The sequence below is a fragment of the Aythya ferina genome (assembly GCF_964211825.1).
Source record: "Aythya ferina genome assembly, chromosome: 3".
Lineage (NCBI taxonomy): Eukaryota > Metazoa > Chordata > Aves > Anseriformes > Anatidae > Aythya > Aythya ferina.
The window spans coordinates 71,255,989-71,280,727 of record NC_140298.1 but is presented as its reverse complement, the minus strand read 5'-3'; the positions used below and the strand labels follow the sequence as shown (position 1 = coordinate 71,280,727).

General features: G+C 41.5%; 1 long non-coding RNA gene across 1 annotated transcript; it reads left to right on the top strand.

Moving 5' to 3' along the window:
* The first annotated feature begins 15,819 nt into the window (after nucleotides 1-15,819).
* On the top strand, nucleotides 15,820-23,515 carry LOC311434786. The gene is made up of 2 exons (XR_014691728.1): nucleotides 15,820-15,954; nucleotides 16,588-23,515. It is a non-coding gene; the product is annotated as an uncharacterized lncRNA (long non-coding RNA).
* The last annotated feature ends 1,224 nt before the right edge of the window (nucleotides 23,516-24,739 follow it).

Genomic DNA, 24,739 nt, shown 5'->3' with positions numbered 1-24,739 from the left:
GATGTTTAACTTCTGTAGGTACAAGAGGTCAGTCAGTAACAGGACTATCATTAAGCGTACCCCAGAGTCACACTAGAAAAACGACCTTTCCAGTATGGCATATGTTTAAACATAGCAGACAGACAGGAAATAAGATAATCATACCCTCAGGGGTCTTGCAGCTGCTGACACCTTCATTCCAAAGCTGGGGGAGTTTTGCAAGGTAAGCATATTTGGCAAGAAAGAGTGTAAGAAGCAAATGAAACTGAAGGTCCAAGAAACAGCACTGCTGGGTGGGAGGGGTTTAAAGAAAAATGTCTTTCTTTTAGCTGTCTTCTTTTACCACATTACCTTTTTAGACAGGTCTCTTCTGCCCTACTTCTATCCACTCAGTGCTCCTGGAGCAAGCCAGTACAAGGAAAAAACAAAAAGTTTTGCTCAGTAGGCTCCCAAATACTTTCTAACAGTCTCCTGCTGTGATGCAATCGGAATAACTTAACATTAACAAACGTGAGAGCAAATAAGTGCCTCTTATTGTATAGCTGCAACCCTAACACTGCAAACCTGTGACAAAAGGTAAGTTACTGCCAAGCTGAAACCAGCCTGGCCTGTTTTATATGGTATTGTGTAGTGTTGGCCAATAACCCTCCTCCTGCCTCCTATGTTCATCTTTAGGACTGTATTTAACAACAGATCTAGGTTGTCTCTAGGGCTGGAGTAACTTTTTGCCAGCGTGTTATACAACATCTCATGTTAGAAAGACCTGCCCGTGGCTGTCTCCAGGGTGTTTTCAGTTTGCAAGTACTAGATAAGCCAAACAAATTAAGTTGAACCAGAGAGAACAGGTTCAAAATGAAAAAAACAAGGATGTTTTGGTAACTTAAAGAAAAATTCCTAATCTAAGCTTCATAGAAGACAGTTGTTGGAAACTTCTCAGACAGTGAGGTTTTCCCGTATGTCCAGGGATATAAAAGGAAAGACATTTATGGAGAACTGGTCCGCTCACTTCTGAAACAGCTGTGGCCTTCCCTTGAAAATTTGTCTCCTGGCCAGCTCATCAAATGGGAATTTGGAGCCATCAAGTTCAATAGAGAAGTTCTCTCTTCATACCCTGGCAGCAATGTCAAATGCGAATAAGAAAATACTTGTTCTAGTCCCAGGAAATTCTGTGGGGACCCTGATCCTTGAACAAGGTACAAATTCACTGTGTTAGGGACGTGTTTCCAAGAAAGGGATGCACTGCAAATTTTAACTGCAAATTAAACATGGAATCTAAGTAGGAGATTGTTTTTCCCTGTGAAAGAAATAAGACATCCATATGTAGCAATCATGCTCTAAAATTTGAACGCTGAGAAAAAAGTTGTGTAAATACATGCCAGATACAAGAATGCACAGGAATTAATAGAAACCCCAAACCCTTATCTTAACAGAGCGTTGTTTAAAAACAAGCAAACAAACAATTAAAGAAAAATGTTTTACGTGCTTTAAATTATTTTTATATATCAGTCCAATGGTGAAACTTGAGCAACTAAATTAACAATTTACAGACCATCATCACATAGGATTTGTTAGGACTGATGGTAGAAGACAGAAAGGGATTCTGTTCCCATCTCTTGAAGGCCAGAACAATAATTTAAAGTCAATTGAGGAATGTGCAGAACTGTTTTGATTCCCTATTTTGTTGGTTTCATTCCAGTTGTTTGTAAGGACCAAAATCTTTCTCCAGCAAGGGTTGGCAGAGGGAGATCCTCTGGCTTTTGGCAGACCATGCAGGCAGCAGAGCTGTTTTTCCCCACTTCATTGTGCAAGATGCCCTGATTTCTGCCCCATGCTCCCAACACCAAGCCTGTGCAAAGCCCTTTCAGAATACTCAGGGCTGGAACAAGTAATGCTGACAAGAAGAGACAGCTGTTGCAGAAAGGTGGAGTCAGGGCAAGTGTGAAAGTCTTTCTTGAAGAGTTCTGACACTCAGCCTAATGCCTCAGCCTTTCCTTCTCACTGGTGGTTCTTAACTCTGCTGTACATATGCTTTTGTAGCAGCTGGAAGCTTGCTAAACTACCTCACCTTTTTGTCTTGTGTTGATAAATAGCATCTCGTGTTTTACACATGCAGCAACAGCTCTTTAAATAATTGATATTTTGGAAGATTCCTGCACTCCTTTCTCAATTGTCTGTCCCAATCTTTCCCATCCCTGACATCCAAAACTCATGAATTTGTCTCTGATGTCTGCATGGAGCCTAAGTACCTATGCAGTGTGAAACTTCCACAGCATTTGATATTGGGTGTCTGCCCTGTGGCACAAAGATTTGACTAAAGATGACCAGGCTTCAGACACAACAAAAAGGTTCCTTCCATCCCCCTTTCTCTCTCTTTTTGCATTTCAAAGGGATTTCTGATATTTTTCATTTGCTGTCCCCAGGGGAATATGACCTACTGAGCAACAATTCCATTCCAGTAGCTCATCCTAGCGGTTTCCAAGAACAGCATTTCTTCTGTATTTCATATTTATACCGAAGTAAAGAATTATCTAAATGCACCATATTTTAAATAATTTCAATTATGATGCTGTCACTTTTCATAATGGATTGTAGCACAGCAAAACAATAGTCCATCACTGTACCAATGTAAAGAAATTAGTTGTGATTGGGTGAAAAATTGAGCATTTTTTCCTATGATTTAACACGTCGGAGACAAAGTTTTTTATATACAAAGCAAAATTTCACCAATAAATCAGTAAAAACAGCTTTTGGACATGTGTTCTATACTTTCATTAATATGCTTTTTTAGATTGGTTGAGTCTCTTTCTGTTTTGTAATTAACTTATCAAGGAGTAATGGTCTAATCTGAAAAAGCCGACTGGATGACAGAAATACTATTTGTTTTAAATTGAAAATATTTCAGCATCTGCCAAGATTAGATTTCCTTAAATTACCCTTTAAAAACATTGATTTCGAATCCCGTATTTCCTTTTCTCAATAAAATAGAAATATGTGTTCAGAGGAAGCCGTTTTAAGGAGACATTGCTGAGAAACAAAGCCATTCCAGTAATATTAATCCCTCTCCGATGAGCTGCCAAAAATATAGTTTCCATTTAATGCTATGAGTTTGGTGGGTAGTCGTTTTTTACTATCCACCAGACTGAAATTAAATGTTCAGTAATATTTGTATAAATGAAGAACCCCCTAGCTCTATCCTTTGACATAACTAGGACACACTAATGTAATAATTTTATATAGATTAATTCTCCCCCAAATTAGTACCTGACAAAAACATATGGCATGGTGTTTATCAGAAGGGAGAGCTGTGGTTATGTACGGGGTTTGTTGCATTCACAGCATATGAACAATGCCACTTGAATAATGCCCAGTAATGCCATTTGTGTATTTCAGTGCTGTTATTGAGGCAATATTAAGCTAAATGTAGTAACTGAAATATCCTTTACCTGTGGTAACCTCACATTATGTGGTTATTATTAGAAGCCTCATTAAAGCCATTTATTTTACTTGGAAAGTAGAAGTTTAAATGTCTGTACTTGGGCAGACCAAAGGTCTTCATAGCTTAGTTCTCTCTTCGCCACAATGGCCAATTTGTGAGTGCTTATGAAAAGCTCATTAGACATAAAAATCGATTCTTGCCAGGGCATATCCTTTAGTTCTCAGCATTTCCAAGCAGGAGAATTCTTTCTAGACCACTCTGCAATATTCTTCAATGGACTTGTCTCCCAGATCTCTCCGATTCCTTTTTTAACCCATCACATTTTTGTCATCCTGACAGAATATGTATTCTACATTCAATTCTACATTAGGGGAAAAATAAATATCCTGTGTTTTGAACCTGCCAGATGACACTTTTAGACTCCCACTCAGTTCTCCTGTTGTGCAAAGCTGTACATAACTGCTCCCCATCTGCCCTTCTCCATACCAGTCACCATTCTCAAAGACATCTTGCACAGTATCCCCTCAGTTTTTCTTTCTCTAAAAGTCTTAGTCTGTTTAGTTTTCATTTGCTATCTCCTCATATGGACATCTTTGATCATTCTTCTTGCTCTTCTTGTAAACTAAAGAGTGACATACCAGTGTTTTCAGTTTGTTCTCAGTTTCCTTCCTGGAGGTTTGCCTTTAGACCATGACCAAGTATTTTCATCAGACTTCTCAAAATGATTCTACAGCCTCTTTCCTGAGTGGTACTAATATTAGTTTAGAAACCATCACTCTGTACTGAAAAGTTAGGATTTTCTAAAATTAACCTAATCGTGTCAGCTTTTTTACATTTTTTTTTCTTCCTCATGCAGCTATTCACGGGCTCCTTCTGCAACACTTTACAGTTGGCACTTACTTTTAGTATCCTAAAGAACTTAGTATCATTAGTAAAGCTCATCACCTCATTCTTCAGCTTTTTGATTTCACTTAGTAATAAAATATTGTATTGGGTTTACAAGGGAAGGCTTTGGTAGCGGGGGACTGCAGAAGTGGCCTCTCTGAGAAGAAGCCTCAGGGACTGACCACAGCCCCCATTCCCCATTCCCTTGCACCACTCAAGGAGAGGATGTAGGCGAGGGTGGATGTAGGGAAGGTGATTTTAGGTTTTGTTGTTGGTTGGTTGGTTGGTTCTCAGTGCTCTAGCTTGTTAGTAACGGGTAATAAATTTTATTAATCTCCTTAGGTTGAGCCTGTTTTGCCCATGACAATAATTGTTGAGTGATCTCCCTGTCCCCATCTCAACCCTAGAGCCCCTTTCATCATATTTTCTCCTCCTTTTCCTTTGAGGAGAGGGAGCGAGAGAATGGCTGTGGTGGAGATTAGCTGCCCAGCAAGGTAAAACCACCACAAACAACAGCATGGATCCCCAGTGTAATTGTAACAAATATCTGTTGTAAAAAAAAAAAAAGTTATTTTTATCCACTGCTGCACAGCTTTTAAACAGTTACTGACCCACAGAAGATTTTGTCCATTACCTCATCATGATGTCTCTTACCATCATGAACTCAATTTCTTATAAGCCTTTACTCAGGGACCAGAGCAAAAGTGTTTTGGAAATCAAAGTGGATCACTCTTAGCTCCTTGTTCACCTTTCTACACTCATCATAAAGAACTCTAATAGATTTCAGAAGTACAACTTCCCTCTGAAAAAGCCATATTGACTTTTCTTATTATATCCACTTACTGTATACACTAGTTCTAGTTTTGGTAACAGTTTTACTTTATCTTCTTGGTACGGAAATCAGAGATACTGGATCATGCTTACTAAATGCATGGCAGAGCCTTACAACAATCCCAAACTATCCAATTTCCATTCTTCTGTTACTTAGGACACTTCAACAAGGCCTAAAGACATTACAAACAAGGCAGCACTCATATTTTAGCTGGAAGTCAAAGAGCAGATACTGTCAAGTCCTGGCAGTTTGCACAGTTTGTTTCTATCAGCCTGTTTTAATACCTTTTTAGTGAGAGATTTTCCCAGCTTAAGCCATCTGCATTGCTGCTGAAGATCAGACGACCTTACCTCCTGCCCCACTCACAGTCTTTTCATCATTTTGTGATGGAACCGACTCCTGTGGGGTTGTTCAGTCAGGGAAGGGACATGATTAAGCTGGAAAAAAAAAAATCATTTCACATTAATTTTCACAACCCATTCCCTTTCCAAAAGCAGCTGTTTCTGCCAAATCAGGCTGCTGATACAGGTGAGCCTGTAACTGTAGGACGACTGGTGCTGCTGGCAGGAGGGGGGCATGAGGGAAGGATGCAGCAAAATGGATTGAGGTCACCCTAGGCTGATTGTGAAACTGCATCGTGATACTTCAGCTGGAGGCAGTTTGCTGTCATTACAGTTTTACTCGTTCACGTGCATTAGGAACTTCCACAGGAACCCACAGCAGCGGAAGATGTAGTGGTACTGTTGAGAAAGGAAATTGATGGTCTCCAAGAGTGCTGGAAGCCTCTCTGGCTAGCAACACCGTGTACAAAAAATGACCCCTTTTGCCGTCACAGGTACAAAAGAAATATATTTAGCCAAGAGCTGAGAAAAGTGGGAACTCTGTCCATTCAACTACCCATTCAAAGAGGATCAGATAAAATGTGTGGTTTGTTTCTTTTTTTCTTTCTCTGCATCTTTTTGAATTCTTTAAGTAGAAATTAAATCCACCTTCGCAGAGCTTTCAGGGCTTGTATGAATACTGAGAACAGGTATTCAAACAAAAGTCTCATTCTACTTTTTCAACGTTCCTGTAATTTCAGTTATAAAAAGACACACTACTTCATCCACCTGCCTACATATGGGTTTTGCATTTTGTGCATTGGCCTAGGATTATCTGTGAATAGCAGTTCACCTCACATTTGCTCTTCTTATAGGCATGTATATATAAACCTGTCCTTTTTAATACACATGGGCATACACGTATATTTAATTATGTACATTGAACTGTGAGGGATTCTTGCAGAAAGGGAACACTGAGTATACTAACAAAGCTTCTTTGATAGTGAGAAAACACACGAATAAAAGACCTTCGGCAAAACAAAACCTTACAGGGGTGTGATGTAGGATCCAGATGACAGAGTGCTGCAGATTGACTTAAATACACAGTAATACCCACTAAGGCCTTAATGGTGCCTCAAATTGTTCTCCAGACTGTGCTCTTTCCTCGTCTAATAGGGACATTCATAAAGCCAGACCCCTGATGCAGCACAGCTCGAACGTGGGCTGTGACTTGTGGGCTTGCAGGATACTAAAAAGCTAGAGTTGAGTAGAAAGAAGGTTGATGAGAAAGTTTGTCTTCATCATCAGATCCACTGCTAATAACAGTCCTAATCCATGAAAGCACTAACCAGAGTGGGACGTGGTCACAAGTAAATGTTTAATATCTGTATCCTGCCTTGTTATTCCCATGGTGCATTCAGAGATCTGCATTACGGTTTTTGTCCCTAGTGCAGGAAGAAGAGTGTTCCTGAGCTAGGACAAACATTTCTCAAACTCCAGATTCCCAACAGGTCTGGGATTTTCAAGTAATTTGCAGGAAGGTCATACAATCTACTTTCCTAGCTTTGATGATGCTCTTTCATCTTCAAATAATTGTTAGATTTGTTTTAATTGTAAAAAGATGTTCAACAGTTCTACTTCAAAAAAAATCTTATATCTTTGGGCTGGGGGAGGATATACTTGGATTTTTGTGATGGTACAGCCAGATGGTATCCCTTAAGAATATGGTGAGATTATACAGTTTAGAAAAATCTTTTAGATTAAGTATCTAAAATATACAGTTGCTGAGATTTTGAAATTATTGAGTCTGGACATTCCAGCATTCCTGCAGTGAAGGTAAATCCAGTTCATGGGCTTGTGGTGAGGGGCCAGATAAACACTAAAAGTCTTGAATACCGATTTTAGAAATGAAATAAGGACTGCAATTTTACACACTGCATGGATATGAAGACCCTGATGAGACCAGTCAATGGTAACACCTGAATGAAAGGGAAGACGGTTAGTAACCTACGTCAGGAAAGTTTTCAGGGAACAGAGCTGTGTTTTACTTATGCTAGTAGAAAGAGGAGCAATATCAACGAGGTGGAGAGGTCAGCTAGCCAAGATTTTGGTTGGACAGAAAACATCTGGAGTAAAGAGAAAAATTTTGGATTCCAACACACACTCAGTTAGCATTACTTCAGTTCCTCATTAAACTAGACACAAAGATGCAGCCTCCACATATACTGAAAAGTATGGAGAGGAGAAGAAACTACTGCTCTCATCAATTTTCTTCTCACAGACCTATAATCCTCGTGTACATTACAATCACCCCTTCCTGATGATCACTGCACTGGAAATCATACTTGGAAGGGAAGCAGCAGCAGAGTTTTCAGAGGGTGTGCAGGAAATACCTACCATTAATTGATCCTGGTTTAGAAACCTACAAGACAGGCTTGAAATGACTCAGGAGACTTAGGCATGTTGTGGTTTAGGACAGGATGGGCTAAATGCACGCATTAATTACTATGCAATAATTGGAAGTGTGTAAAGGACTGTGGATATTCATTACCTCTGTGAAAGAGTGATTAATAATGGAGGAGTGGTTATTGCTACCTCCCCATTCCTTGCTGACAGGACTGTCGGTGAGTAGCCAGGAGGAGAAGGGCGTTAAGGCTTTGGATGTGCAGCCTTGGTCCCAGCTGTCCCTGAAGGTCCTACACAGCTGGGTGACCCTGAAGGTAGCTTTGTGTTGCTTCTCTTTGGGCTGAGCTAGATGAGTTTTATGAGGTGGAGAGCACTTTACCCGTTCGTGGTGCACTTTAAAGTGTTGTCCATTGATTGGTGTAGCAAAATACTGGGCAACTATTCTTGTAAAGGGTTAGTTTTGGTACTTTTACCAATTATGTTTTCTTCACAACACCTGCCAGACTGTGCTTTACCTAACAAAAGTCACATCCCTAACAACTGCACAGGAGGACAAGAAAGAAGATCCTGGCAATTACAGGCCTGGCAGTCTTACTTCAGTGCCTGGTAAAATTATGGAGAAGATTATTCTGAAAGTTACTGACAAGCACCTAAAAGACAACGCAGTCATTGACCAGAGCCAGCATGGGTTCACTAGGGGAAGGTCATTTCTAACAAATTTGCTTCTACGACAAGATCACCCAGCTAGTTGACCAAAGGAAGGCAGTCACTGTAATCCTTCTGGATTTCAGTAAAGTTTTCACTACCGTCTCTCACAGTATCCTTGTGGATGAACTGGCCAGGATACAGTTAGCTAAAAGCATAATAAGATGGGTGAACAATTGGCTGACAGGTCAGACCTGGAGGGTTCTTGTAGGTGGGGTTACGTCAGGCTGGTGGTATGTCAGTGGGGTTCCCCGGGGCTCCATTTTAGGACTAGGCCTCTTCAATGTTTTCATAAATGGTTTGATTGAAGGACTTGAAGGTTTTCTGAGCAAGTTTGAGGACAATACCAAACGGGGTGGAGCTGTTGACTCCTTGTGGGTCCTTTCCAATGGGGTATTCTGTGCACAGCAACAAAATTAAGGTCAGATTGGGCCTCTGACATCAGCTCGACAATTCGAGTGACATCAATTCAGTCGGCCAAGACAAGGCAGGAGCAGCTGAAGACTGCAATGACTTTGCCTGCGTCCTCTTGTTCTGGCCTAAATGGCCCTTACCCACCTTCTGCCTCCTCTTTGCTTTGTAGCAGGAGTCGCTCCTGGCATCCTTTTCTTTTAGGGAGAGAATAATTAGAAGCTACAGCAAAGCCATGAGGAGGTGTTTTGCTTTTTTTTTTCTGGGCAACGTTGAGTTGATAGAGAAAGACAGCTATAAGGGGGGAAGGAGACGGCTGTGGGCTTTGGAAACAAGCTGGGAACTCCAAGAACATGAGGAGCCACCCCTGGGGAGGAAGAGATGGGTATAGGCTAATACAGGAGAAAGAGACTGAGTCCCCCCCACCCCAAAGTTTGCCACATACCCGTGACATCCCTCTGGCTTTTCCCAGATCCCCTCCCCATCCCTCCACACCTCTCTCAGGTGCCTTGCAAATTTTCCCTGAGATTTCCCCTCCCACTCCCTGGAACCTGCTCTACTGCCACGGAAACTGAAAAAAGGGCAGCTGCTCCCAAGGAGCTTTATACTGCAAATTCCTAATGGCACCATCACCGGGAAGCTTGGTCTGAAGAACTTCAACCCAAGCAAACTCTGAAACCAGAAACACCATTGTTTGACAGCTACAGCTGTTTGAACCACAGAACCAAATGTATTGAGGCTCTCCTCTTCTTTACTAAGCTTCCTCCCCACATACCAGGTTATGAGCAACCACAGGCATCAGCATCTGCAGACTGCAGCAGCTGAACTGCTTTCAGTGCTTGTCTCCACGTTGCAGTATGGCTTGCACATCCCTTGTAGAAATACGACAGATGAAATAATTAGATAACGGGGTCTGCCACATAAAGCAAACAGTACTGGTACACGCCTCAAACTTCCCACATTAGGCCAGAATGGTACATCTCTGATCCCTCTTTGCACTCCCTGCTTGTTCATTTCTCCCTCTCCCTGTATCCCTCTGCTCTTCTCCTGAAGAATCCTCTCGCATCCTCCAGTTGTTGCAGTACCCACTCCAATTGTCTATGCCACTCAGGTTCCCTTCCCCGGAGTCCATCAAATAACCTTCAAATTGCCGTGAAACAGCACCAAGCAGTCACAACAAACAAAAAGTTAGCGAGAGATTAACTGTTCCATGCTGGGCTGCTCAGCCATCACACAAAGCCGGGGACTCTGCCACTCTTCTGTCTCTTCAGCATTTGAATTCTGCCTAATCAACAGCATGTGACACAAGTTTATACACAACATGTCAGCGAGTTGGAAGTTTCTCACAAGATTCCCCAGCAACATGCTTCTCCACATACCCAACCAGCTTGTTTTTCCGTGCATCTTCTTTCCACCCACACCTACAACATGGTTGTATCTCTCCAACATCTTATCAGAGCTCATTTACTGGTAAATGAGTTTAAAGAGTAGCATGTGCCCTTAGCTCTCTGCAACAGACCATAGTATCCTAAATCTCCTTCTTTTGCTGAGGATACCATAGAGAGTTTCACTCTTTTTTTTTCCTGAGTAGCAGCTGACTCGCCACCAGTCCCAGTTTCTACTTAAGAATCCTTGTTCTTCTTATCCTGGAAGAAGTCATGCCAGATCCATGCGAATGATTAAGACCACATTGTTTCTTATTTTCTCCAGCAGCCTAATGTGGTGCATTCTTTAATAAAATTTTTACAAGCACTGTGCACTTTGGCCCTGTACGTTACCTATTAGATATTGAATGCAATGCACAAAGGCAGTATACCATAGCACTTCTAACACCAGTGTGCCCATAAATACCTGTTTGTTTGTTTAAATTTTCATATGAATACTTGGATAACTTACAAATTCCAGCTATATTCTACTCTAAGAGATTATTCTTGCCAGCCAGCATGAAAAGTGTACTTTTTCTCCCTTCTACTACTGCGTGCTTTGCTGTCTCATAAAATCTTCTTTAACTTATCTATTATAAACCCCGGTATGTATATTCATTATGGACTAGGAACTGTTTATGCAAATGAGTTATGATCCCCTTGGAAAAACAAAACAAGACACCACTCAAACACACAGAGGCAGCTCTTAAACAGATAAGTAATGCTGGATTCCCCCGTTCCCCCAGGGGCTTTTGCTCTCTGTAAAGACAAGTTAACCCAGTAGCTGCTTGAAGTTGTGGATTGCTCAGGACAAGAAGCCATAAGCCATCCTTCTTGCTGGTGTTGCCTCGTGAATAGCTGACGATTCCATTTCAGCCCATAAATTTGATACGCACCTCTCCTGCGTGCTGAATTATACCCACTGAAAAAAGCACTGTGTGACTTACAACTGCTAGCAAAGTAATTTTTCCAAGGATGCAAAAGAAGTTGAGGTACAGTATGTGCACAGGAGCAAAGATGTCCATTTTAATGTCAGAAATTAAAGAAAGCCTAAAAAGACAGCACTAAGGAAATTTCCCTCTTTCTGTCTACCTCGGAGTCAGACACGACTGCAGTTCTTGTGTTAAAATGATCCCTTTCCTTACTCCAAAACGGGAATTACAGAGACACCAGGGGAATATTGCATCTTAAGTGTTTGTGGAAAGGCAAACAGTCCCCTGCAAGCATAGCAGATGACATAGCTCAGCTCTGAAGACCGTGGAAGAGGCTGTGCCATGCTTCCACTCATGCCACTAAGGCGAGCTCTCTCATCCAGTAAATGGGGATTGTCTGAGAGCCCTGAAAAGCTGATTTCATTGGCAAGACCTCTACTGTCTGACTGTTAAGCAAGAGGTGGGCAATAACCCTCTCTGCTGGTTTGCATTCTTGCCTGGAAGTAGCTCTGCTTCGAACTCAGTAGTCTCCATGTACGCTAAAGATGCATCTCTCTTCATGAAGCCGTTCCACACAGGATTAGAAGGGTGTCACAGGGATGATAGCGTCTGCATGTGCTCAGATGATGAAGAGGTAATGAGTGGTTTACACGGATTTCCTTTTTTTGAAATGCGATGCTTAAACCCTGCCTAGATTATACTCTAGGACCGATAGATAAATATGTATACGTACAGGATGTGGGTTTTATTGCAGAAATTTTTGGCAAGACGTTGTATTAAGTGACATGCTGGTATTTACTGTAACAGTCATCTCCAGACTCAAATTCTACGCTAGCTATTGAAGAGACTGTTTTTCAGGGTTGAGAAAGGGTGAGGAAGACCCATTAAAGGTTTTTAAAAACTTTTAAAACTTGAAAACAATCCACATACTGGGAAAATTAGCTGACATGCTTCCCTGTTCATTATATGGGGCTGTAAAAGGACATTCCTCTCAAGTTTCCTGCCCTTTATTGTAAATTATGCAGAGATTAACACTACTTACTGACATGATATCACATTGTGCTTGGCTTTGTTCTAAATACGAAAGTAGATTCCCAAACAGGCCAACAGTGAAGAAACAGACTGTTATATCTGCATAGATAGCTTTCATTAAAGAATAGAGTAAAATTTTACACTACCTTAGGAAATACTACACAGAATTCCTCCTTCTGTTATTTTGAACACAATATTATAGCCTCCTTTGGTGTTACCACCTTTCGATATCTGGTCCCAAGCTACTGGCAAACAAAATACCAAAATACTAGTCAGACAGCTGTACTGCAACAGGAAAGCTGTAATTCAAGACAATTTTTGAAATGCTGATTAATATATATATATTTTTTTTTAATTCCCCCAAGCCCCCTGGTGTTAAATAACCCCTCCAGTCTTCATAGATTGGTCTATTTTATTCTGCTCCCTGCACTTGAGCACACAAGAGCTTGCCATACTCAACGGCAACTGAGCAGCATAAATGGTGAAGCATGTCTGCATGTCATTTCCATCAGCATCAGTCTCTGCAACGTTCTGGAATAGCTTTTGCCAACCACGGTGAGGCTGCAAGAAAACGAGCGTTTCGACAGTTTGGTCACCAAAGTAGAGAATTAGGTTTCTGCGAGTCCTTGGTCTTTTCCCTGCCATCCCAGTTGGCCTGACTGGTGACCTGGCCTTTCAGCAGATCTGAGTACCTCTGCAGTCCATCCTCTTTACAACCCCAGATGGCCACCAGTGTCCTACGTGTCCGTCTCTGGCGAGCTGGAAGAGACTTTTCTAAAGGCTTCACGAGATTCTTGTTGCTAGTGAAGATCGATGCATTTTGTTCCTCCAGAAGTAGTGCTGTCAATTGCAACGCTAGAAATACAAAACCATCTCAGAAGTTGGTCTCAAAGACAGGACAGAACGGCTTTCTAGGAAAATGGATGGAACAGTTACTATTTCATGTTGCTTTTGGGGGCCTGCTGGTTTCTGCAGCATGGAAATGTACAGAGTTGTCCGCAGCAGAGCCATGAACACACTTCTGACACAGCCATCTGTTTAAAGAGCCTCGATAACAACAACAACCTGATCATCTAAATGAATTAAATGGTGATTTTATCCTTCATTCCCTAAAAACAATCATTAGTAACTCCATTTCTGTGAGGAAAAGGTTAAATCTGAACAGCTTTTTGTGCCAAATGCTTTAACACAATTTGTGTCCAGTGGTGCCTAAGACTAATTCACCCAACAGCAATTCAGTGATGATTTTTTCCCCAACTAAGAAAAACTGACACCGAAATGCAGGATGAGGCTATGTCAAAGGTAAAATAAACAAACCATTACAGCCAACAGCAGCCAAGACAATAAGATCCAGCACTGCGATCCCTTTGTACCGTTGAGCCACTCACTCTCTGTTTTTCACATTTTCAGCTTGTGCAGATTTTTTCTCTCTAAACTGAAATGTCTGCTGGGACTGGGAGTAGAAGGAAAGCTGTGGTTAAAGCCTTCTTCTGTCCAGCCCCATTCCTTGAATAATTGGACGAAAAAGTAATAAACTATGAAGTCCCTCTTCCAACGGTCAGAGAATCACAAAATAAATCGCGGTTAATTTGTAGCGACAGAACTGTCCATTTCTTCCAGGCAGATGAAATATAAAATATGCAGTGATGCTTAGAGCACTCGCTAATTATTTAAGAGGGATTTTACACACAAAACACGTTTAAAATTGAAAAGCTTCAATATTCTTGACCAGCTTTTCATCTCCTGCTAACACTGATCTGACATCTCGGAGAAAGCTGACACTTCCCCAAGTCACTCCAGAAGCCGTGCAGCCAGGGACTGCGTGGAAAAAAAAAAAAAAAAAAAAAAAAAAAAAAAAAAAAAAAGAAGAAAGAATGAAAGAAAGAAGCGACACCAACAAAAAAATATTTCCTGAGCCTTGCAGGCAACTCACAGGAAATCTGGCGTGTGGGATTACTGGACAAATACAATACATAAACACCACCTTGTGTGTGGTAAATTCATCTTTATTGCAAGCAGCTTTCCAAATCGGGTGGGAATAGCAAGAAAATGCCAGTGAGACTGAAAAGGCACAAGTCAGTTCCTGAAAAGGGCTCTCGCATCCTTCCATCTGACTCCCAGTGAGAGAACATCCTGAAGAAGGAATCCAATTCACCTGTGGTATCACAAGCTTTGACAAGCCTTTCTCTTCCCTCAAAGAAGCCAGTTCCATGGTCAGCCTTCCCCTGCTGAGTATAGTGAGGATCAGGACACAAGCAGGATGGTTATAGGACTTGGGTCGGACAGCTCTGTTTTAACCCAACTTTTCAGCCCTAATTAGGCTGAACGAGACGAGCTTCGGGACGGGCCCCCAGCACATTGAAGTGGAGAACAAATTCCAAGACACTTCCTGCCAAGACAGACCAGTGCATTTGGATTTTGTTTTCGCTTATCATCTTCTGTTGTAACATAACACCATTGCAACTCCATCTGTGATTGCGGTGCTGGGAACACAATAGCAAACAGATCACTTGCAGCTAGAAGCATCTATTGGGTTTCAGCTTCTCAAAGTCCTGCCTGCGAGCCATGCTGTCGTTACAGGAGTCAGAAATGGGAAAGGAAGATTGGGCAGGTGGCTATACTGTGTGCTTTGGTGTATGTTGGTACACTTATTGCTGCCTACAACTACCTGGAAGTGTGGGGAGCTGAGGGTTGGCCTCTTCTCATAGGTGGCAGGGGTAGGACATGGGAATGGCCTGAAGTTGTGCCAGTGGAGGTTCAGGTTGGCAATGAGGAGACATTTCTGCTCAGAAAGAGCAGCCAGGTGTTGGGACGGGTTGCCCAGGGAGGTGGTGGAGTCACCGTCCCTGGGGGTGTTCAAGGAGAGGCTGGATGTGGTGCTTGGGGACATGGTTTGGTGGTGACATTGGTGGTAGGGGATGTTGGACCAGATGATTTTGGAGGGCTACAGGTAAACCTGTGGCAGCCAAGGGACGAACCGTGCCCCCGTGAAGGCAGAGCTCGGGGGGGAGATGCTTAAAGACACACTGAGGCAGCGTCGGGACCTCCTTTAAGGCAGCAGCCGCTCCTTAAACACTCGCACGAGCCTTTTCCAAGCAGGCTGTGCACCTTTTCTCCTCCAGCAGCCTGCCCACACGGCTTAGCCGACGGCTCCCCCAGGCGCTGAGCCCCCACCTCAGGGCTCCTAACGGCTCCTAACGGTCCCCCCCCCCCCCAACCCGCTCCGCCAACCGCCGCCCCGGCTGACGTCACCGAGCCGGCTGGAAATAGCTCCCCGTCCCCCCAGCCTCCCGGATACAGCGCTCCCCATTGGCCGGTTCCCCTCAGCCAATGGGCTGCGCCGCGCCGCGCTCTCCACCAATGGGCGCGCCGCCGGCGCCGCGCCCCTCCCCTGTCGCTAAGGGAGGGAAATACAGCGCGCGGGGCGCGCGGCGGGCAGGTGCGCACGGCGCGCGCCGGGGGTTGCAGCCGCGGGCGGGAACGGGGCTTTGCTTTGCTTTGCACACCCCCCCCCCCCCTTTTTTTTTGCACCCGTTTCCCGCCCAGCTCCCCCGGCGGGCAGCGGCTGCTCCTTCCCGCCTCGCGCCATGAGGTAACCGCCGCGGGCAACGGCCGCCGTCCTGAGGCGGCTCCGCTGCTGTGGCCGCTGAGGGGATGGGGATGGTGGGGACTGATGGGGACGGGGCGAGGGCAGCACAAGGCAGAGCCGGGAGTGAGGGAGGCGGTGGGTGGCGGTTGGCAGGGAGGTGGCCCGGCTTGGTGGCAACTTGGTCGCAAGGAGGTGACACAAGCCCCCAGCGGCCCCCAAACCGAGAGCCGGGCTGACGTCATGGTTTTGCTGGGCAGCAAACCTCCCCCCCCCCCCCCTTTTTTTTTTTTATTTTTAAATAAAAATTTCCACGCTACAAGGAGCACGGTTACAGGTGCTGTGAATAACGTGAGAGACGCCCCGATAAAAAAAACAACAACAACAACAAAAAAATACCTCACCCTTCCCCAAAAACACGCACACACGGAGGGATGGGAGATGCGAGGTGCCTGCCTGCTTGTGTCCTGGTGACAAAATGAAGTTCCTGTCAAGGTTTCCTTCAGAGAGGGGAGCCTGCAGTTAGAAATCCTCCCCCCCACCCACCCCCAGCGTTTCTGTTTCCCCCTTCCTTACCTGTTTTCCCTGCCAGCAGAGGATGAGGGTTGTGAAGTGTCGTTTCCCCTTCTGTTACTGCAGGACTTCTTGGATGATTCGGGAATAAGCACCGCGAAGGGTCGGTGCTTTCCAGGGGAGGAAGACGCAAGCCAGCAAGGCCCCGGTTCCCTGCCATCTTGAGCCTTTCCTGCTGATCTGCTGCAGCACAGATAAGTATAAAGCACTGAGGGACTGAAGTCAGTGTTTAAACCCGACTTCGTTTCAGTGTAAATGACCACACGAGGCGGAGATCAGCAGAGAAGCAGGGGTAAAAGAGCAGAGATGTTTCAGGTGCCTCTTCTGAAAGTACACTTTCGAGTATTTAGTGATTAGTGAGGTTTTTAGAAAAGACTTCTCTCCACATGTGTTTATGTTTACGTGTCCTAACAGAAGGTGACGCGTTATCTTACGTGCCAGATACGCTTTGGATGGATCTGTATCACCATACTGATTTCAGGGGAGCTGTATCGATACGAGTTAGTGAAGAAACTAACCCGGCTAAGTTTAAAATAATTGGAATAACATTCTCCATCTCTTTCAGTCAGATTTGTCCTTCATGTTACTTGTGTTTCATAATCCTGTAGCTCTCCATTTCATCAGTACAAGACCAGGATCTCTATTGTAAAAAATGAGCAGGGAAAAAGAAGAAAAGAAAAAAAAAAAACACCTCAAAAGGCAGTCTTTTTACTTTCCAATCTTTATTTTCATGTTTAAATAAATTTGGGGCACAAGCTCATCCTATTTTATTTTTTTTTAATGGGCAAATTTAGCGTTGTTCTCTTACACTGATATTTTATAAAGCCAGAAGGTCTCAGAAGGAGAATGTGTTCAGTGCACCAGAACCCGTTAGGGCTCTGATAAAAGACACGATATCATGAGTAACATTTCCACTTCTGTTATTCTTCTTATATAGTACCGACAAGATTGAATCACCATTTTTAGCTATTCTTCAGCAGAACTCGTAATCTATCAATGTGTCAGCTCAACAGCAGTTTTCCCTTCACACTAATGTGAACCAGAAGGTCCAGATATCACTGATTTTGACAATTTTATTTTATCTGAGATTGCATATATTGCAGAACCTTGAAGAAAATGAATTATAGAACCTATTATGTTTTCCTAAAGATGCACGAGACATAAAACATGTCCTCTAAAACATTTTACACTCATTTGTACAGGATCACATTCCTCAGTTAGGTGTTCGATAAGCATTAGGCTATAAGCACTGTAAAATAACAAGTGTAAGATCAAACGTGGGTCCCGGATCTTTTTAAATGTCTCCCATTGCCCTCTGTGTTGTTACATAATGCATCATAAAGAAGTACGTGCCTTCATTCTCTTTAAATCGCTCGGGCATGGGTAGTGCTAAGCCTCCCTTCAAGTCCTTGTTATGCAAGTCCTTGCTACTGTTAATAGCTGTCAGCTCTGCGAGCTTACTTAAAAAACAAGGTAACTGCAGACTTTTCGGGAAGCTCATTGCATTTCTGGAGTTCACAATGAGTCAGTTCTAGGTGCTTCGCTCCCTGCCTCGTCTATAAATTAAATTATCATGCAAAAAAAGGTTTTTCTCCATGAGAAAAAAGTCCCATTCATTCCACTGTATCACAATATAATCTGCTTTTTCTCCAGTTGCATCTATAAGCATATTACAAGTATCTGAATACACTTCTGCAGTGTCAAAACACAAGTGGAATAGACCAGAACAGAAGAATATTTTTGAAAGTCCGTTGAAAAATGCAGACACATAGCTAAGTACTGAAAAAATACGTGGGATAGTAAAAATCCACGACCAATTTAACAAAGTTAAAAGATACCAAATAATATTACTTAGTGCCGATATGGGTTACGTAAAGTAAAATCTGTGTTACACAGTATGAGCAGCATTCAAATGAAATTGATGAGACATCTGTAAAGAGCAGAAAGACTCATTTTTAAAGCTAGGATTTTTCGATGTTCTGTGTCTCTTTACTTGGGAAGTGGAATTTTCCTTGTCTTTTTGGAAAGGCATAAAATTAACAACAAGCACTTTAAAGAATTAGGTGCATTGCCTGGTATTTATTTTTTTTCCCTCTAACAAGCATAGATCAGTTGTGGAAGAAATTCAGGAGAAACGTAGCTGCGTTTGCCGATATCATAGAGATCTTTCCAAGTAGCCTCTCCTTTAGCAAGGCCTCGGTTTTAAAGATACTGAACTAGGAATACCTCAATATTCATAAAACTGACTACATAAAGAAAAATTTTGCTCTGGGTTTATAGTTGTATAAGTAATTCAGTGTAGTGTCACCAGAAAAGGAGGGTTCTGTTTCATATGCTGTTGATCTATTAATTTAACAATCCTATATTGCATTTTTACTTTTTTTTCCCCCTTTCGTTGCTCTTGAAAATTTGGGGCTCTAGATTATTTGCTTATTTCCCTTCTCCTAGTAGTAATCATTTTAAAAGGTCTGACTATGTTCTGTTCAGTTTTTGGTACAACATGTGGAAAATAATATTTTTTATTCCTTTTGTAAGCAGTAGGTTGGGGAGGAGGTCTGCACTACAAAATGGTATACCTACAAAATTGTGCTCGAGTGGGAGATTAAATAAGAAAGAACAGAATAGCTGAGACAAGTCATTTGTCACAGATGTTCGTGCAGTTCTGTGTTTTGTTTTAAGCTGGATTCATCAAACATACCAAGGAGTAATTTATGTCTGATACAAAGTTTTCATCCACGGAGATGAAGTAGGTTAAGTTTAAACTGTCATTTGAAAATACAGGGAAATGCTCTGGACACACGCAAGAAAGTAAATTGGAGAATGCTATTTTTGCAGTGTCTTAATTCAGTATTAAGAGGCAAAATGTATCAGAATTAAATTGGTGTAGAACATAGTTACTTCAGTTACAAAATGCTTTTGTCTCCTAAGCACAAATATTTTACCATAAATGCTTGAATTCTATAGATTATAAAGGGCACCTAATCAGAAAACGTTGATGTGATAATGTCTGATGTTGAAGCATATACAGCTTTTACAATATTTCATAACTTTATAACATACACTTAGTAATTAAACTTAGAGAAAACGAACAAGATAAGCACTAGCATATTTTTTTTCCCTTTTGATTATCATATTTAATAAAACAGAACACAAATAGGAAGGCCCAGGACTCGGATTAGTTCAGAAAGGGAATTTTAAAAAATTAGCATCAAACTCATTTTTAGTTCCTTATTAGTTGCTATCTCTTTTAATACAATTTTCCCTTTTGTAAGTTTCTTCCTGTCTCTCCTCCCTCATAAATTCTATGCTCCTGCCCCAAAAGGGAAAAACATAATGGCTACAATCAACTTCTGCTTATTGGAGCAAAATGATTTTTTTTCCTCAAACAAAAATATATACATTAATTCGCTAGATTTTCAGCAATTTTTACATGCGTTATTTCTGAGAATAAGGATACCCACTTTATGCAGCTCACTACAGTGTAGTAGCTGTAATCTAGCATTTTTCTCTTTTGTAACCAGATAGTCAGAATTGACAGCCTTTTTGCTTGTAAGTGCCTGAAAACTGACTTGGTAACGCTATTTTTAATACAATAAATTTGGCATTTCAGGCTGCGCTTCCTTTTTTAGTTTTCTGAGTAAATGTTGACCAGACCGATTATCAGAAAAATCAAGGCTTACATAATCAAGCCATACATTTTTATACTCTTCTTTCCCTTCCCCCACTTTAGCCTTCGTTTTTCTCTGAAAAATGAACATTTTCAGCTAGAAAATTACTATGGCATACTAATGATACACACACTTTCATGAGACTGCACAACTAAGCTATTTGTATGAATTCAGTAAAACAAGGCAGTAAACAAAATACTAAAACCTCGAGATAGCTAACCTTTAAAATTACAGTAATTATTAAATACAGCATTATCTAGTGCGATGTACCTGGCTGTGTGCCTTTGAGTCTCACTTCTTTGCTTGGATAAACAGGGTACTTCTATTTATTCCTTAGTCAGAGTAATAAAAATAAGAACATCCTACCCCATTTTTTTTTTACTCACCGTAAAGCTGATGCTCCTTCGTAAAAGCGCTGGTTTTAATATTCAGCTTTCAGAGGATGTTAAATGGTTGCTGTGGAAAAAGTATATAGCAAATGAATTGAAACTCTGTCCTGCTAAAATAATTACAAATTGAATTAATTACAAAGAATAATATTAAAATTTTATCTAAATATGCTAACATGAGCTCCTGCCCATAGGTGGCAGTCAGCCTTCACAGTCGTAGGGATGCCAAACTTTTGGTTCACGGTATTCATGCTTATGCTGAAATAAATGTGATGGGGTATGCGTATGTGCACGTACAGAACTATTTAAATGTCTGCTCTGGGAGAGGGGGAAGGAAATAAAATGTTAAAATGAATTATTAATTAGGAGCAATCCTAATTACTATGTATAAGCAAAATAAATTCTCATTTCCTGGAGAAAAGATCTAAGTAAAAACACAAACCTAAAAGAAGCAGTAATAATTCAGAAACAAGCAGGTGCCCCTACAAATTGAGTAGAAAGGCAAGTATCTTGCCAGCCTTAGACAGCGTGACCTCATCCTATGCCCAGTCCTCTGAACTACATTTCTATTTAATAGTCCATTGTCTGCAAATTACAGAAGTGCTGCAGTGATGACATTCTGTCCTAGAAATCCCAGCAACACGCTCCTGTAAGCATACAGCAGCTACAGAAAAGGATATAGAAACGAGTGTGGCCTTCCTGCCATGGAGAGCCGGTCAACCTGTGGCCTGTGATTCTCTTTCTCTTCGCAGAGCTTCCATTGACACCCGTGGCAGCACTGCACAAGGGGAGGATGCTGCCAAGGAGAGCAGAGATCCACTCAATTTTGCCCTCAGCTTTTTTAGGGCTTTATGTGGTTTCTGAGGATTTCCTTTTGCAATATAACTAAGGAGGCACTTGGGACCCCACCAAAACTGGAGGGGATAGAAGGAGCTAATAAGGCCAAGTTGTCTCAGTCTAAAACAAACAGAGCTGGTGAAACTACTTGTGACATACTAAGGCTATAGAGCTCTCGTGAGAAAAGAAGACTGAAAACTAAAATGCCTGAGTAGATAAAGTCATATTCTTTTTACTATTACAGCTACGCTGGGATTCTTTTCAGTTAAGATTAATCTAATTTTGTGTCAAGGTAGTCCACTGTATCCATTTACCTCAAGCCAGGAACTGGCATCTCACAAAATGGAAAATTTGAAAACTACACCAGTATTTGTTGCTACAGGAATGCTGTATTGTGATGCAAGATTAAGGGCTCAGAATTGAACGGAATGGTGCAGCATTATTAAAACAGAAGGCCTAATTCTCCTTATGCAAGAGTAGCAACTACAGGCATCGTTGTATAAGCCAAAGCCTTCAGTGTGATTTCGTAGTCAAACAGGGTATTTCCACATACATGCAACCACTACATGACTAATTAGATACTTGCATATGCGCAGCCCCATTTGTTCCCCAACTATAATAATTACGAGAATTGCACTTCACGTTAATTTACACTCTTGTGTAACACAATTGAATGCAAGATAGCAGGTGGTGATAAACTGGCTGGTGGCAAATGTGTTAATTTGATATGCATGTGGAAATTCAAAGCTTTCAGACTCAGTTCTGATCCTGACATAGAAAAGACTGGTGAAGACCTCCTCCGCCATTGGCTCTGATCCCAGCTGTTGTGGACAGCCATGTTGTGCCATGCAAGTTATTTGCAGAGGTATCGAACTCCATCTTGACAGTACCCTTGTTGTAAGGTTGCTCCTAATTTCCATTCCTCTAAATGGTTAAAGATTTCTAATAACGTGTAGTCAAAGCCAGCTGACACCCTCATGTTCTGTAAACGTCTTTGACTTCAGTTTAAATAGCCTTTCTCTCTCCCTAAGTAAAAAGTCCCTTCCAATCTGTCACCTCTTGAGCTTTCATGGATTACTTGCTTTTCATAGATTACTCCCAAAACCTACTCAGCCTTGGTTCTGCCAAAATAACTGTGCTATACCTGTCACAGAAGAGGATGCCTTTCCCCCAGCCATTTTTCTAACCCTTCTTTGCACCTTTTCCACTTCAGTAAATCTTTTATCAACCTGCTGGATTAGAAGCATGCACAATATTCGAGGTAAGATCTCATCAGGACCTTTTGTGGTGGCATTAACACCTTCCTAGCCCTGCTAGAAATACAGCAGCTAATATTTTGATATTTTAACTTCTTTTTTATTCTTTGCAGAGCTGCATGCTACCAATATCTCACAAGCCTTGAGGATTTAATGAGACACCTAGCTTACCTTTGTTTTATGGATGCTGATAGTAAAGTTCTTGTTACTCATTCCAAGGTTATGACCTTGACCTTTGCACTATTACAATGGCATTGCATGAGAAGGGTGTCAAAAAGCTTTTTACAAGAAGGGTGTCATCAGTTTCATCCAAGCCCCAGGCTTCCTGTGAGTTTTCTGGCATGCCCAGATTTGTTCAGGAATCTCTACGCTTTGCACGACTATAGACGTGAGCTGGTGCACGCACCTGATACGGTGCAGGACTAGAGATGAACCAGCCTGGCTCATGAAACAGAGGTTCTCTTGAGTATTGCAATACCTCAGGCACATCACAGGACGTTATTCCAGGTAAGTTTTCAGAAAGAAGTACACTGCTTCTGACTTAGTGTCCTACACTGGCTTCATTTGACAGCTCTGAGAGCAAGAGACCAAATTTGGAAATATTTTTCCAGGATCAACGGACTTAGTGTCACATTGTATTGCTTCTATTGATCTAGTAGTTTAATCTCCAGTTTGCAGATTATGTCTGTAAGATTGAAGGGAGATCAGGATGCACAAGGGCTGAGTGGCACTCACAAATAACTTGAAAAAATAAGAATTAGATTATGCTGGAGGATTTGGGTTGTTGTGTTTCTGCAAGTTAAGTAACATTATGATTGTCTCTAATTAAACAAATATAAAACAATTTTTCTTGCCTCTCTTTGTCTTCCCATGGAACTTGCTGTATGAAATTTGTCTTTAGGCATTTTTTCGAGCAATTTTATTTGATATATTTCTGTGCCTGCAGCACAGCTAAGAAACGTGACCAGTGGGGTTTATCTTTATGGTGAAAATACCATACCTGAGAGCTTTTGCTCAGTTCGGTGTGTGCCACGTTCCAGGATATTGAATCAAGCCCATCATGTAAAATGAGTTTTGTGCCCTTTGTTACGTGAAATTTCAGTCCTCCTTTGTGCTAACAGTGTCCCAGCTTGGTGTCATCAGCTGATCGTATGCTTAATTCCTTGGTTAAGGTACTCCACAAAAATAATTAATACAATCTGGCTGGGATTGTTCTGTAAGTCCACTAGTAACCTTTCCTTAGCCTGAGAGTTCCCCTTCAAAACAACTTCGCAGGCTTATATTCAGAGTTTATTTAGTAATTGCTGTCTTCCTTAGCTTAATTCTTTTTTTGTTTGTTTGGTTGGTTGTTGGTTTTTTTGTTATTGTTTGTTCATTTGTTTTTCAAGTAGTGTACTAGCAAATATTTTCCTGAATTCCAGTAAGATGAGGCTTACTCATTTCCTTGATTTAGAAAAGTGGTGTTTTGTGTTTTTTTGTTGATGTTGTTTTTGTTTTAATTTATTTGTTTTTTTTTTTTGTTTGTTTTTTATGTGTGGCTATTGTGGCATAATCTACTCTTAGGAAAGCTTTATGGCATTTTTTTAATTTTCCATTTATTCCATTCTTTGCTTCCTATTCAATTCCTGTGCTTCCTTGTGCCTGATTTCTTGGTGGGTGGTCCCATTTTTTTCCAATATTTTAATCAGCAGCTCTGCTTGTTTTTAAAATCCTATTTGAGTTGGCTGCTTTTCTACTTGGATCCAAAGACCAATCTACAAATTTTCCCACTCAGGAATTAAGAAAGTGGGAACAGAACTAATTTTTTTTTTTTTTGTCATTTCACCCTCATGTAAGTGAATCACAGAGATGTTGGTGAAGTAATGGATTTTCCTGGAGTTTTTAGAATGTAACTGAGAAGGCCACAAAAGTTAGAGCCTCTAAATCCTGCCATTTGCTATTCCAGGATTTTTGCACTTCTAGGCTAGCTGAGGGTTAATCATATCTTGACAATTTTATAAAGTCTTAAAAAGAAAATGAGCAGAACTAAACAGCTTCAGTAAGGTTGCTTCAAGTTAAAAGACAACTT